The 14,276-nt window shown below is 44.7% G+C and overlaps 1 long non-coding RNA gene across 1 annotated transcript in view; it reads right to left on the reverse strand.

Annotated features, from left to right (window-relative positions):
* Positions 1 to 479: 479 nt before the first annotated feature.
* LOC141092039 (uncharacterized) overlaps positions 480 to 14,276 on the reverse strand; it is an 83,620-nt gene continuing 69,823 nt past the window's right edge. The window contains exon 3 of the long non-coding RNA XR_012232667.1: positions 480 to 720. This is a non-coding gene — a long non-coding RNA (uncharacterized lncRNA). The remainder of the gene's footprint in view (positions 721 to 14,276) is intronic.

Consider the following 14,276-nt stretch of genomic DNA (forward strand, 5'->3'; position numbering starts at 1 on the left):
GATACTTTTTTTTAAGATCGGCCGATCCATTCCGATCCGATACTTTGAAGTATCGGACGGTATCGCTCAACTCTAGTTAGGAGTGTTCAAATCAAGAAAATGATAAGGGTGCCCATACTTTTGCACCGGTCAAATTTTGTTTAATTGCAGATTGCACATTTTCTGTTAGTACAATATACCTCATTTGAATCCAGAAATATAATTGAGTCCATCAGTTATTAGATATATGAAACTGAAATAGCTGTTGCAAAAACCAAAATTGTTATAAAGAAAAAAGGTTAACATTAATAGGGGTGCCCAAACTTTAACATATGACTGTATAATTGAAACCGATTACTTCTTTGCAATGTTGATATTATCTCTATCTCCAACACACAAGATTTTAGTATATAACTTATATATTTTTTTTAAATTTGATTTTTACCATCAGGTCTGTTTACAATTTTTTTTGCTTTGGTTTCCTAAGGTCTGGATCACACTTCCGTTTTTTTAAATTCGTCCAAATCTCTTTTCCTTTCTCCATATGTCAACCTTCACTACCTACTCCCCCCCCTTTTCACTTGTCTTTCAACCCAATTTAAATACTGATAACCTAAATAAAAGTATTTTAAAAACTTACGGGCTCAGCTTCAGGAGATGGCTGCAGCGGCGGGCTTGCGTGTTCAGCAGGGGCTGGTGGTGCTGCAGGTGGTGATGGGGCTGGTGCCGCTGCATGTGCCGCTGTTGGAAAAAAATTAATACTGAGCGCTATACCACTTCATCTTGAGTTGTGCAATTTCACATGTGCCAATGTAAAGTTTTGTTTTTTTTTCAAACTGTAAACCCTGACGTAAAAAAAAAAAATCCTCTTTTTAATGACGCCGCCGGCCAATGAGAGCGCAGCAGTGACCACCAATCGGTGCTTGGGGGGCGTTGTAAATGAAACGCTGAAGCACGCCCACCGAGGTCTGAATCGCTTTCAGTTAAGTAATGTGAAAGGTACTCAACGACCAACGAGGTCGCTATGCAGATCGCTGATCTGTCTAGAGTCGTTGATGAGATTGGACTGTTTGAAAGCTATCTAGCGATCATGTTACGACGCACCAGCGATCTATGCCTGGTCGGATCGCTATCGTTATCGCTGGTGCGTCGCTATGTGTAAAAGGCCCTTTAGTGTGAAACCCCCTTAAGACCCAAAGTCAGAATCATTCATACCCAACTCCTTTAAGCAAGTTTTTAAAGTTAATCTGTTTGACAGTCAGCTCTGTAATGCATCAGTGCAAAGATGGCTGTTAGTCAGTGCTCCAGGCATGCCTGCCTGAATGAAAGCTCTGGGAAGAAATAAAGTTAATTTTCTCCTGGGTGTAGCGCTTTCCGTACTGTGGCTGGGTGCCTTCATAATGCTATTAATCTGCAAATTAACACAATACCTGGAGGCTATTAGCATTATCGGACTTAACATGTTCCTTTAAAAACAGAACTAAACTTACTAGAGTCTCGTCAATGGGGACAAGATGTAAATCCTGAATTACACACACCAGGCGCATGTGAGAATGCAAATCCTCACCATATTGTTTGACACTAAGCGTGTAGTAGAAGAAGAAACACCCCGTGAAGATTTCATTATTGCTCAGATATACTGAATTAATGCATTCCTTATGTGTTGATGCTTGATTCAACTGTCAATGTATTATTGTTGCATTATGATACAAAAAAAGTTGAAAATGATATTGACATATTAAAGCGCACAGAGGGGGTACTACTTAGCCAAGCCCTGTAACAGGGAGGAATATCAGGAAGCAAAATAGGAATTTTGCTAGTTTTAGTCTGCTAGGGCTCATTCAGATGTACATTTTTCGCATACAATTTCTGTCCTTTTCAAGGACAAAACTTGTAATTAGTATAATCTATGGGGCCGCTCATACGTCCAACTTTTTTTTTTTGCAGAGACATGCTCGATATTGATACAAGTGTTGACTCAAAATTGCCAGAGCAAGTCCATGAGTCTGTGAAATAAATAGGACAGCAGTCATATGCCATATGAGTGCTGTCAGTTTTTTACAGACTACTAGATTGTAGAATATCTTTTGTTTGTCTGTCATCCTACAAAAATTGATAGAATGCAGACCAAACTGATGAAAATCAGATGAAACTCTGAAACAAAATCATACTTGAAAAAAAATGGACATTTGAATAAGCCCTTAGTTGAAGATAGAGGGAAGGCAGTCACGTGTGTAGTAATGGAATAAGCTACAATCCAAGTGTTTGTGGAAAAGGAGGTAGACATGCAACCCCTGGCAAAAATTATGTAATCAACGGCCTTGGAGGATGATCATTCAGTTGTTTAAAATTTTGTAGAAAAAAAGCAGATCACAGACATGGCACAAAACTAAAGTCATTTCAAGTGGCAACTTAATGGCTTTCAGAAACACTAAAAGAAATTAAGAACAAAAAATGTGGTAATCAGTAATGGTTACTTTTTTTAGACCAAGCAGAGGGGAAAAATTATAGTCACTCAATTCTGTGGGAAAAAAATATGGAATCACCCTCTAAATTTTCATTCCCAAAACTAACACCTGCATCAAATTAGATCTGTTCGTTAGTCTGCATCTAAAAAGGAGTGATCACACCTTGGAGAGCTGTTGCACCAAGTGGACATGAATCATGGCTCCAACACGAGAGATGTCAATTGAAAAAAAGGAGAGGATTATCAAACTCTTAAAAGAGGGTAAATCATCACGCAATGTTGCAAAAGATGTTGGTTGTTCACAGTCAGCTGTGTCTAAAATCTGGACGAAATACAAACAACATGGGGAGGTTGTTAAAGGCAAACATACTGGTAGACCAAGGAAGACATCAAAGTGTCAAGACCGGAAACTTAAAGCAATATATCTCCAAAACAGGAAATGCACAACAAAACAAATGAGGAACGAATGGGAGGAAACTGGAGTCAACATCTGTGACAGAACTGTAAGAAACAGCCTAAAGGAAATGGGATTTACATACAGAAAAGCTAAATGAAAGCCATCATTAACACCTAAACAGAAAAAAACAAGGTTACAATGGGCTAAGGAAAAGCAATTGTGGACTGTTGATGACTGGATGAAAATCATATTCATTGATGAATCATGAATCTGCATTGGGCATGGTGATGATGCTGGAACTTTTGTTTGGTGCCATTCCAATGAGATTTATAAAGATGACTCCCTGAAGAGAACATGCAAATTTCCACAGTCATTGATGATATGGGGCTGCATGTCAGGTAAAGGCACTGGGGAGAAGGCTGTCATTACATCTTCTAAATGCACAAGTTTATGTTGATATTTTGGACACTTTTCTTATCAGATCAATTGAAAGAATGTTTGGGGATGATGAAATCATTTTTCAAGATGATAATGCATCCTGCCATAGAGCAAAAACTGTGAAAACATTCCTTGAAAAAAGACACATTTGGTCAATGTAATGGGCTGCAAATAGTCTGGATCTCAATCCAATTGAAAATCTTTGGTGGAAGTTGAAGAAAATGGTCCCTGACAAGGCTCCAACCTGCAAAGCTGAACTGGCAACAGCAATCAGAGAACGTTGGAGCCAGATTGATGAAGAGTACTGTTTGACACTCATTAAGTCCATGCCTCAGAGACTGTAAGCTGTTATAAAAGCCAGAGGTGGTGCAACAAAATACTAGTGATGTGTTGGATAGAGTTGAGCGAAACGGGTCGAAAAAATTCAAAAGTCGCCGACTTTTGGCAAAGTCGGGTTTCATGAAACGAAACCCGACCCTAGGATGAGGTCGGCCACGAGGTCGGCGACTTACGCGCCAAAGTCGCATTTCAAAAGTTTGTTTTGCGCTCTTTTTCAGCCAATCAGGATCCACGGACACTGTGGGCAACGTGATGACCTAGGCACGGGTCACCACCATCTTTCAGAAGGGCATGCAAGTGATTGGCTTGCTTTGGTGGGCGTCACAGGGGGTATAAAAGGGCGTGCACGCCGACCGCCATCTTACTTCTGCCGATCTTAGTATAGGGAGAGGTTGCTGCTGATTCTGTAGGGAGAGCGTTAGGCAGGGAAGAAGACAAAAAAACTGCTTCTGCTGCTAGCGATTTGGCCTGCACAACACATAAGTCACTGTGTGTGCAGTGCAAGGGGAGGCTATATTGTGGTGTATCAGTGGTGTTGGTTGTTGGGCTGCCTTTTAAGGCTTCCTGACACGCTGGCATTGCTGTTTACCCACTGCTCCGCAAACTGCTTTTTTAAAAGCAATCCAATCTCCCTTATCCTCTAGTCACTTTTGTCACAGCTGTGCCATCGAGCGTGTCACATAGCGCTCAGATATCAGTGGGCCTCACACAATCCACAAGTGTCCAGTGTCCAAAAGTGTGCGCAGAGATTCAAAATCTCCATTATCCTCTCGTCACTTTGGTCACAGGCAGCTGTGCCATCGAGCGTGTCACATAGCGCTCAGATATCAGTGGGCCTCACACAATCCACAAGTGTCCAGTGTCCAAAAGTGTGCGCAGAGATTCAAAGTCTCCATTATCCTCTCGTCACTTTGGTCACAGGCAGCTGTGCCATCGAGCGTGTCACATAGCGCTCAGATATCAGTGGGCCTCACACAATCCACAAGTGTCCAGTGTCCAAAAGTGTGCGCAGAGATTCAAAATCTTCATTATCCTCTCGTCACTTTGGTCACAGGCAGCTGTGCCATCGAGCGTGTCACATAGCGCTCAGATATCAGTGGGCCTCACACAATCCACAAGTGTCCAGTGTCCAAAAGTGTGCGCAGAGATTCAAAATCTCCATTATCCTCTCGTCACTTTGGTCACAGGCAGCTGTGCCATCGAGCGTGTCACATAGCACTCAGATATCAGTGGGCCTCACACAATCCAAAAGTGTCCACTGTCCACAAGTGTGTGCAGAAATTCTAAATCTCCCCTGTCCTATAGACACCTTGTACCTTGTTTTACATTACTATATAGTTTGTTGGATTTTGTCTACATTTCTACCAAAAATGAGGAAGGCTGGTGGAAGAGGCCGTGGAATTGGGCGGGGGTTGGCAGCTGGTAATGATGGTGTTGGTGGTGGATCTGATGGTAGTGGCAAGAGCAAAATAGGACCGAATGCAGGAGGTGCTGACCCTGCGTCATCGTCTGGCTACATAAGGCCTCGAATGCTTAGTTTTCTAGGAGTTGGCAAACCGCTTTTAAAGGCAGAGCTTCAGGAAAAAGTTTTGTCTTACATTGCTGACTCAGCCTCCAGCTCTATCGCCTCCTCTTCTTCAGTTGTAAAAAGTAAAAGCACTGAGTCGTCATTGGAGGCTCATGTTCATGAACCACACCTTTCCTTGTGTCCTTCACCCCAACCAAGATTGAAGGATGACGCAGGCCATACTACTGATTACTCCATGGAGCTGTTTTCACATACCATGCCTGGATTATCAAGTGAAATGGTGAATTACCCAGGCCAAGATGAATCTGACATGGAGTGCACTGATGCACAGCCGCTGATGGATGATTCTGCTGGTACATTCACTCAGAGCACTACATTGTCCTCGCAGTGTACAGAGCCAGATTTTGACCCTGATGAGACTCAGGTGCCCCTTCCCGCACACTATACCACCATACACGGTGACACAGAGAAAGGTGCACATGACATAGAAGAGGAGGTGATGGATGACCCAGTTGTTGACCCAGATTGGCATCCATTGGGGGAAGAGGGTGCTGCTTCCAATAGCTCAGATGAGGAGCATCCACAGCAGACATCGACATCGCAACAGCTGTTATCTGGCAGGCCCGGAGCACTCCAAAGACAGGTTCCAAACATCAAAAGAGTTGCTGGACAGCTTGTCCAGAGGGTCAAAAGATCACAGCGTGCTAGGCCGCAAAATGTCTGCCAAAGTAGGAAGAGTGCAGTGTGGCACTTTTTTGAACAAAATCCTCATGATCAGGCCAAGGTTATCTGTAAGAAGTGCGCAAAGACCTTTAGCCGAGGGAAAAATCTGAAAAATTTGAATACCAGTTGCATGCTTATACATTTAACCAGCATGCACTTGCAAGCGTGGACACAACACCAAACCTCAAGTGCCACATGTGCAACTGATCACAACGAAGGTAGTCAGCAACGCTACATTGTTTCCCCCACTGTAAGCCCACCGGTTAGCACAGCAGCAAATGTTGAGGTGTCGTTGCAAGACCACAGCAGTCAGGGAATCCCACTGTTATATCAACGAAAGACTGATTCTAGGCCATCAGAAAGAACACCAACTCCATGACCATCATCAACCCTCTCTCAGTCCGCCCTGTCCACCGCTACTTCCACCATATGCAGCTCTCAAGTCCAGCTCACCCTCCCAGACACTATGAGTAGGTCAAGAAAGTACTCAGTCTCTCATCCGCGTACACTGGGTTTGAACGCCCACATTGCCAAACTAATCTCGTTTGAGATGATGCCCTTTCGGTTGGTGGAAAGCACAGCTTTCCGCGAACTCATGGCCTATGCAGTACCATGCTATGACCTACCCAGTCGCCACTTCTTCTCTCACAAAGCCATCCCAGCCCTCCACCATCATGTGAAAGACCGCATTGTCCATGCACTCAAGCAGTCAGTGAGCGGAAAGGTGCACCTCACAACTGATGCATGGTCCAGTCGGCATGGCCAGGGCCGTTACGTGTCCATCACTACGCACTGGGTTAATGTGGTGGATGCAGGGTCCACAGGGGACAGCGGTGGTGGGACAGTGCTGCCTAGCCCACGGCATAGGAAACAGTTGGCTGTAGGCGTTCGACCCTCCTCCTCCTCCTCCTCCTCCAGAAGCGAAAGCTCGTCCACAGAGCGCAGTCGTACGAGCACTCCATCTGCAGCTGCCACTGTTGCACACGATGTGTCCCCCTATCGAGCAGCTAGTGGAAAGCGTCAGCAGGCTGTGTTGCAGATGATGTGTTTGGGCGACAGACACACCTCCGAGGTGCTGGCCGAGTACTTGAAGCGACAAACTGAGTCATGGCTGGGCAGTGTACATCTTGAGGCAGGCAAGGTAGTTAGTGATAACGGCCGTAATTTTGTGGCAGCCATAGCCCTTTCAAAACTCAGCCACATACCTTGCTTGGCTCACACCTTGAACCTGGTGGTGCAGTGCTTCCTCAAAAATTATCCGGAGTTAACAGCCCTGCTCCAGAAGGTGCGAAGACTGTGCGCGCACATCCGCCGGTCGCCTGTCCACTCCGTTCGTATGCAGAAGCTCTAGCGATTGCTCCACCTTCCCAACCACCGCCTCATTATCGACATTGCAACAAGGTGGAACTCCACCCTGCACATGGTGGAGCGGCTGTGCGAGCAGAGGCAGGCCATAATGCATTTGTGGGAGGATACATGGCCAGGCACTTTGAGAGCAGACATGGAGTTGACAGGCGTGCAGTGGTCGAAGCTGAAAGACCTTTGTAAAGTCCTTCAGTGTTTTGAGGAATGCACACGGCTGGTAAGCGCAAACGACGCCATCCTAAGCATGAGCATCCCACTTATGCGTCTGCTCATGCAAACTTTGACGCACCTTAAGGAGCAGGCGTCTGCAGCCAATGTTGATGAGGAGGAAGAGGAGGAGGGAATCCTTGATGACATTCAGCCATTGTCTGCCCAGGGACCTCTCCTGGACGAGGTGGAGGAAGAAGAGGAGGAGGATGATGGGGATGATTACTTAGGGGAGGAGGATGCATCTCGTGGGGCAAGTGAAAATGTTGGCGTGGCAAGGTCTGGTACAGGGTTTGTGCGTGACTGGAGGGATGTGGATTTGCCAGAAAGTGCTCCTCCACCCAGCACTCGCAGTGCATCATTGACACCGGGAACATTGGCCCACGTCAGATTATGCCTTGCGGATCCTAAAAAGGGACCCCCGCATTGCCAAAATGATGAACGATGACGACTACTGGTTGGCCAGCATCCTGGATCCACGCTATAAAGGCAAATTACAAAACATCATGCCACAGGAGAACCTTGACCTAATATTGGCTAATAAACAAGCAACTCTGGTAAATCGGTTGCTTGAGGCATTCCCAGCACACAGCAGCGGTGATGGTTCTCACACGAGCCGTACGGGCCGGGGGCAGCTTGGCAGAGGTGTTCGTGGTGCACACAGCAGAAGTGGCGTTGGAGACAGGGGTTTCATGACAATGTTGTGGACTGATTTTTCAAATACCGCTCACACAACTGGTAATACTGCATCGATGGAAAGTGACAGGAGACAGCAGTTGTCAACTATGGTTACAAACTACTTTTCCTCCCATATCGATGTTCTCCCACACAGGTCATTCCCCTTTGACTATTGGGCCGCTAAACTGGACACCTGGCCTGAATTGGCCCAATATGCCTTACAGGAGCTCGCTTGCCCAGCTGCAAGTGTGCTATCGGAAAGAGTCTTCAGTGCAGCTGGATCAATCCTGACAGAAAAAAGGACCCGTCTGTCAACCCAAAATGTGGATGATCTAACCTTCATTAAAATGAACCACGCATGGGTTTCCAAGGATTTTGTCCCACCTTCCCCTGATGACACATAGGGTGACAGAAAAATGGCTTGCTTTGGTCCACCTCTTCCTGGTACTTCACCTATTTCGCCTTTTGCATCAGCTGAATGTCCAACATCAACATATGCCACTTTCTAAAACTCCCTAACTGTGCTGCCTCCCCCCCCATGGCCGGGGTCACCACCTACCGCACGACACCGTGCGAGTGCCGTTGCCCTGGACAGGTGGGTAGGCCGACTCTTGGGCGCAGGCACTGGCACAGGGTCCCTCATAGTGCAATCAAGTGTCTCTGACGGTGGTGGTGCACACCCGCCGTCAGACACACCGCTGTACTATGAGGGGCCCAGTGCCAGTACCGACGCCCACGAGTGGGCCCCCCTTGCTTGGGCAGGGCCCCAGCATTTGCAATCTTTACCTCTCCCTGCTCCTCCGCTGTGTAATCTGGGCCGTCAAATCCATACTGTGCCTGACACCGTCTGAGCCTGCCTCCTGAGACATATATTTTGAATGTGTACGCTATCCATACATGTTATCCAGGGATACGGTACCCTTTCTAACCTTTGTGCAATCACGTGCAATCCATACTGGGCCTAACACCGTCTGAGCCTGCCTCATGCTGTATAGACATATATTTTGAATGTGTATGCTATCCATACATGTTATCCAGGGATACGGTACCCTTTCTAACCTTTGTGCAATCACGTGCAATCCATACTGGGCCTAACACCGTCTGAGCCTGCCTCCTGAGACATATATTTTGAATGTGTACGCTATCCATACATGTTATCCAGGGATACGGTACCCTTTCTAACCTTTGTGCAATCACGTGCAATCCATACTGGGCCTAACACCGTCTGAGCCTGCCTCCTGAGACATATATTTTGAATGTGTATGCTATCCATACATGTTATCCAGGGATACGGTACCCTTTCTAACCTTTGTGCAATCACGTGCAATCCATACTGGGCCTAACACCGTCTGAGCCTGCCTCATGCTGTATAGACATATATTTTGAATGTGTATGCTATCCATACATGTTATCCAGGGATACTGTACCCTTTCTAACCTTTGTGCAATCACGTGCAATCCATACTGGGCCTAACACCGTCTGAGCCTGCCTCATGCTGTATAGACATATATTTTGAATGTGTACGCTACCCATACATGTTATCCAGGGATACGGTACCCTTTCTAACCTCTGTGCAATCATGTGCAATCCATACTGGGCGTGAGAACGGCTGGCGAGCTGTTAAGCAAGCTACAGCACCTGTCCAGACAAGTACAGGGATTCCCTAGTGAGGAGACTTATTTGATTGTTTTCAATGTTGGGACAGCAATTTTTGGGGAGCACTATACTCTGGAGAATGATAGATGGGGCCCAACATACACTGGAACATTCCAAAGGTGGACATCAGACACTGGAGCAGCATTTACAGGGCCCATTATACACTAGAGCATTAGAAATGGGGCCCATTATGTTTGGAGCATTATTTGGGCCCATAAGACAGTGGAGCTTCATCCATGGGGACCAACATATACTGTAGCATTATGTGGAGCTCATCATATACTGTTTCAAACATTATATGGGACCAATGATTCTGTATGGAGAAATAGATGGGCCTCGTCATGAGATGTAAAAAGTGAGGTATTTTTCATTGTACTATACCGCTATTTATCTGCCGTATCGGAGCATGATGAGTTGTGGTATGTGTTAAAGGGGCGCTCTTTCGCCCAGGGCACATGAAAACCTGCAGCCAGCCCTCCCCCCCCACAACTTTAGCCAAATAACCCCCATTTTTCAGTGCGTAACTTGTATTATGAAGTTAATTAAGGTTGACAAGCTTAAGTAAGAAGAATTGATGCTTTTGGCATTCAAATGGGCACTGTAGGTGTGTTTCCTGTCCTCCTCTCACTGCCGACTTTTATTCCCCATTGACTTACATTGGGTTTCGTGTTTCGGGACGACCCCGACTTTTCCCTATAATCGGACGATCTTGCTCGACCCGACTTTTGGAAAAGTCGGGTTTCACGAAACGAAACGCGACCCTAAAAAACCAAAAGTCGCTCAACTCTAGTGTTGGAGTGATTTTTTGTTTCTTTGTTTGTTTTTCATGATTCCATAATTGTTTTACCACAGAATTAAGTGTCTCCATAATATTTCCCCTATGCTTGGTCTAAAAAAGTAACCATTACTGACTACCACATTTTTTTATCTTGATTTCTTTTAGTGCTTCTTGAAGCCAGAAAGTTGCTATTTGAATTGACTTTAGTTTTGTGCCATGTCTGTGATCTGCTTGTTTATGACAAAATTAAATAACTGAATGAACATCCTCCAAGGCCGGTGATTACATAATGTTTGCCAGGAGTTGTAGAGCTGACAAGATGGTAACTGGGTAGTGCCCATGAGAATTCTGAACAAGGAACCGAAAGGCAAGCTCAGCTAAGATAGTATAGAGCTCAAGGTCTAAAAGATGTTGATTAGTGGTGACCCTGATATAACAAAATGGAATAAATGAAAGAAGACGGAATGTTGGCCAGATCTCTAAACTATAGTAAAGGAAGACTTGCCTTGCCAGGCTTCCCTGAAGTGAGCTGTGATAAGAAAAAAAGCAAGTTAGAAATGGATGGACCTATCCATATGTGCTGTAAAATTGATATATTTCTCACACGATATGTGCCGCTATCTGTAACTACAAAGTGTGTGCCTTTGTGTAAAGCAACAGATGTAAAGGTTAAGCGTAATGCCAGCTACCTAATGTAATGTTCCATGTATTACACCCGTAATCTCCAGTTCATTTTTATATTATGGAGTCATTACTTCCTTACTAAGCTATGGAGTCCTAGTTTACGGTACCATCAAGGAACATGTGGTTTGGAGGAAAAATCTTTAAAAAGGACATTGACACACACCCATGGATCCATTTCACTAGTGTATGGGGGTCGCTGCAGAACATCTCGGCCCTGGCAATCCTTACAACATATTGACATCCTTTGCCAATAAATCACCAGACCTCTTCATGCAAGGTATCACAAACACCTCAATACGCAATGCCCCAAAATAAAACAATAGAAAAGGCTACTCTGAATAATGAAAATGTGATCTCACAAGAATTTCTCTACCTACTACTTTCAGAATGCATAATAACCGAGTTAACAGATGAAAATATATTGGGCTCTTGGCGTCTGATCTCACCTTCTTCTTGCAATATTTCACCCCCGTACACCAAAAAACTCTTCATTACATTCCTTAACTGCTAAATTTATAGGCTTTTATCTCTGGAGAGGCATGTTTGATAAATATTAGGTCTAGGTTCCAGCAAAGGAAGGTCGCCTTGTCATGTCTGGTGGGCTTGAGACACTGAGTCACTTCTCATGGCCAAGCCATGAGTCTGGATAGTCAAGTAGTCCGAGGTCAGAAGCCAGGAGGATACATCATAAACAGAAGGAAGCAACAAAGACATAGTCAGGTAACATTCCAAGGTCAGAATACCAGGAGGATAGTGGATCAGAGCTTAAAGGGTTAAATAGACGGATGGTCAGAACAAAGTCCAAGGTCAGGCAATGAAAGAAGATCTACAAACAGGACGCAAAGCCTAGAGAGACAAACCACACACTAGCTGAATGTATGTCTGGCAGAGGTCTTGGAGAAACAGCCCAGTCAAGTAGCCTGAAGATCACTTGGGACAACAAACACCTGGAGACAGCCAATGCCTCCCAGTCTCAGATTGGATGACTGAGCTGTGAATCAATACACTTACAGATCAGCACATCCCATCACCAGACTATACGACTGAGCTGTCAAAGTACTTACAGCTTTAACACTCCAGTGTACCAGATTAGACTGCTGTGGACCAATAAACTTTGGGCGGCACTTTAAGTTTAATGTTTCTAGATGACAGCCAAACATTATCCCAAATTTTATAAACAGGACCCACTGAAAGTCTTTTATCGGCCTTAAGTTGTTGGCAAATCTGAGTATTCCCAATATTCCTTTGAACCTCCCTCCAGATATCCCCAAGTGTCTGTACGGTGACCTCCACCACAGATCCTAGAAAATTCACCAAAATGGGAATGAAAACCATAATTACAGAAAAAATGCTGATGTTACAGTAGACTGATTTATTCAACTGTTAAAAGCAAACTCAAAGAGATGTAAAAACGAATTGTAGTCCTCCTGCTGAGCCAACACTAAGGACCTTAAAATTTGCTCCAAAGATTGATTAGTCCTTACAGTCTGACCGTTGGTTTCAGGGTGGTAAGCAAATGAAAATGCAAGTCAATCCCAAGTTTACTACAAAACGCTCTTCATAATTTAGCGACAAATTGTACTTCCCTATCTGACACAATGTTAAGAGGAAAGCTTGCAACATAAGAAACAAACAACCTGGAGAGTGTCTCTGCATTAGGTAATCCAGACAAAGGAACAACTACCACCCAAATAACAGTTTTCCCACCAGACAGAGGCAAACTAATAAAATCCATGGACAACTGAGTCCATGGTCTTTCTGGAATTGACAATGGAGACAATTTCCTGGCTGGCTAGCTATGATTGTCTTTAGCGCATGCGCAGATGCCACAAATAGATACAAAATCTTTAATATCATTTTATATGGATGGCCACCAAAAAAGTCTAGCAATGGCTTTCCATGTAGCAGTAACCCCAGGATGACCACTCAAGATGAAATCCTGAAATTCCTGTAACACCCGCAATCTTAGGTGAACAGGCACAAATAATTTGGACTCTGGAGTAGCGGAAGGAGCCAATGAATGAATTTTACAAATTGCCTCTTTCAATTCTGAGGTCACTCACCATAGAAAATCACAATACCCTGAGGAGTAATGGAGGATGGAGGTTCTGGAAGAGAAATTGAATTGAGACTATGAGATAATGCATCAGCTTTCACATTCTTAGATACCGGTCTAAATGTAATTGTAAAATTAAACCTAAAGAAAAACAAGGACCATCTGGCTTGTCTAAGGGTCCCATTTCACTTAGTGACGCACCAGCGATCCCGACAACGATACGACCTGGTAGGGATCACTGGTGCGTTGCTAAATGATCGCTAGTAAGCTGCCAAAAAGGCAGATCTCTTCAGCGATGCAGCAACGATCCAGCGATCAAATACAGCGATGCATGCTGGCCAGCAGGACGCCGACGAGAAAAAAATGGCCCAGGACATTCCTGCACGATCAACGATATCCAGCAGGGGGGCCGGTCGCTGCTGCATGTCACATGTAGGGAGATCGCAGCTGAGATCAAAATCGGTGCCGCATTCACGATCTCGCTATGTGAGACAGAGCTTTAAGAATTCATTTTTTAGATGATTCAATGTAAGCTAGATTCCTGTGATCAGTGATCACTGTAACTAGATGAACCGCCCACTCCAAAAAAATGGCCAAATTCATAATCTCTTTCGGCCAGTGAAAAATTTTTAGAAAAAAAAATACAAGGAAGCAGGTACGTCAGAATTTTGGGCCCGTGTGATAAAACTGCCCCCACTCTGACCTCTGAAGCATCCACATCCACAATGAACGGTTCTTGGAGATCAGGTTGGATTAGAATGGGAGCAGATATGAAACACTTAATTTTTCGAAAGCCCTGATAACACCCAGCGATCAAATCTTGAGATTCACTCCCTTACTAAGAGGTTTAGCAAACTGGGAAAAATCCTTGATAAATTTCCTATAATAGTTATTGAATCCCAGAAAACATTGCAAAGCCTTAAAGGGGTTGTCTGGGCTTTTCACATAATCTCAGTACATATCTGGGCCTCAGAATTATGA

This window comes from Dendrobates tinctorius, unplaced genomic scaffold (assembly GCF_039654945.1).
Source record: "Dendrobates tinctorius isolate UK_male_01 unplaced genomic scaffold, ASM3965494v1 ptg000057l, whole genome shotgun sequence".
In the NCBI taxonomy this organism is placed as follows: Eukaryota; Metazoa; Chordata; class Amphibia; order Anura; family Dendrobatidae; genus Dendrobates; species Dendrobates tinctorius.